Raw genomic sequence first — 2,595 nt, forward strand, 5'->3', positions numbered from 1 at the left:
AAAGAAAAATATTTTAAATATTATATCTCAATATCTTTATGCAACACATTTGTCCATATACTCTAAATATTTTGTCAATGGAGGATTATGTAACATTTTTGTTCCCATTTAGGTATCAAGTTTCAATCATTTGTGCTATGACCAATAACAAGAAGCCATGGGATGAAATTTGCACAAGATTTAAAGCAATTTATATGATACAGTTTAAATGGTTAAGGTTTTTTAGTTTTATGAAATGAGAATGTTATTTATAGGAAATATTTGTGTCCATCATGTAAAAGCAAAAGTCAGAAAGCTGCATATCATATGAACACAAAAAGAGCAGATAATAGAAAGTGGGGTTGTAGCTTGCCTACGTATTTTATGTGAAAATTTTCAGATTCATCCATTTGCCTGCTTAATACTGATGAAATATTCTGTCAAATAACACTGGCACCCATGAAAAACATACAAAAAAAATGAAACATTGTTGACTGAGGTTAGTAGTCACCATACATAAGAAGTTTTAAAATTTTTTTCTGAGAGGTAACTTTAAAAATCTTACTTTGAGTTTTAAACTACTTCTCTTCATCATCCACAAAAATAGAAACATTTTCTGAACAAGTACTTCTTCATTTTGAAAAGGTCTTCTGTATGTAGTAGCGCTTGAAATTTACAAAAATAAAAGTAAAATTCATTAATGTAGGGACTGCTTTATATTTCAGTGTAGACTCAATGATAACTAAGCAATCAATAAAAATGTCTCAAAATAATACATACAATCTTTTTAAAACCATCATAATATTTTTGTTCACCACTAAATGCTTTGTTTAATAAATTGTAAAAGTTTGAATACAGAGCAAGAAATGCTTTCAGAGAAAACATTTTCAAAATAAAGATGTAAACAATATCCAAAATTCTTTATAAAATAATGGACTACACTTAGAATGAGTTCTTGAGCATTTTATTTGCAGAGGTTTCAACCATTTTTCTTATTTTTGGAAAATATACTGAAACATTTCAAATACAAGTATTTATATTTAAAAATACAATGAAGAAAAAGAAGTATCTAATTAATGTATTAAATGCAAAATAGTTTTTAAAAATATTTTATTTTGATATATCAACATGTGATTTTCAAAATGTCTCTTTACTTGTTTTTTTTTTACTTTACATATTTAAAGTATATAATTACAGTTTGATATATATGTATATTATGTAAGGATTATTACAGTCCACCAAATTATTCTTTCAAATACCTAGCTAGCTTTGTATTCTATTTTGGGATGTGGTAAGAATATCTAAAAAATCCATCAAAACAAATTTTCTGAATGCAGTATATCATTAACTGTAATGTTTATGTTATACATTCGACCTCTAGACTTATTTATCCTATATAACTGAAACTTTATATTCTTTTAAAAATTGGAATATTTATAGAATATTATAAACTTAATATATAAGCAATATGTTTATATATGCACATAATAGAAAATTATACAGGTTTATCAAACAAAAGATACAGCCATAACGCTATTTGGGGCATTATGGATGAACCTAACTTACACCATACTAAATTCTATAAGCCAGACATAGAAAAAATTGTAACTACATTTCTTTATTGGCTTAAAGCATTTCTTCTTTTACAGTAAAATAGAACACATCTTTATAACATGCAAAGAATATGAAAAATATGACTGCAGTAACAGAATTTGTTCTTCTTGAATTGACAGATGATCTCCAGTGGCAGATTGTACTTTTCATATTTCTTCTTGTCATCTATCTGCTAAGTATGTCTGGACACCTCATTATCACTCTCACTCTTGCAGATCATAATCTGCAGACTACCATGTATTTTTTTCCTTCAGAACTTCTCAGTCCTTGAAATATCATTCACATCTGTCTGCATCCCCAGATTCCTTGTCACTGTTGTGACATTTCATATAATGGATGTGTAGCTCAGCCATTTTTTTTTTCCATTTTTTTGGGAGTTCCACAATTTCACCTTCTGGCTGCCATGTCCTACGATCGAATGTGGCCATCTGCAAACCTCCTCATTATATGACCATCATGAGTAGCACAGTCTGTATCCTTCTTGTCTTTAGCTCATGGCTTGCAGGATTCATGATCATCTTTCCACCAATCATCCTTTTGCTGCAGTTGAATTTCTGTGCCTCTAATATAATTGATCATTTTATCTGTGACTCTTCCCCAATTTTGCAGCTTTCTTGAACAAACACTCACTTTCTAGAACTTATGGCATTTATTTTAGCTGTAGTAACACTCATGATCACTTTGACTTTAGTTACTCTCTCCTACACAAATATCATCTGGACAATTTTGAAAATTCCTTCTGCAAATCAAAGGAAAAAAGCCTTTTCTACTTGTTCTTCCCATATGATAGTTGTCTCCCTTTCCTATGGCAGCTGCACCTTCATGTACATTAAGCCTTCTGCTAGAGAAAGGGTAACTTTAAGAAAAGGAGTAGCTGTGCTCAACACCTCGGTGGCACCTCTCTTGAACCTCTTCATGTATACACTAAGGAATCAGCAAGTGAAACAAGCCTTCAAGAGCATGACCCAAAGGTTGGTCTCCTCCTCAAATAAATGGCTGTAA

At 30.5% G+C, this 2,595-nt stretch overlaps 1 pseudogene; it reads left to right on the forward strand.

Moving 5' to 3' along the window:
• The first annotated feature begins 1,663 nt into the window (after window positions 1–1,663).
• Window positions 1,664–2,595, forward strand: LOC100730216 (olfactory receptor 6C75-like; annotated as a pseudogene).

Source organism: Cavia porcellus, unplaced genomic scaffold (assembly GCF_034190915.1).
Source record: "Cavia porcellus strain 051 isolate PalLab524CR breed Dunkin Hartley unplaced genomic scaffold, mCavPor4.1 scaffold_8, whole genome shotgun sequence".
Taxonomy (NCBI): domain Eukaryota; kingdom Metazoa; phylum Chordata; class Mammalia; order Rodentia; family Caviidae; genus Cavia; species Cavia porcellus.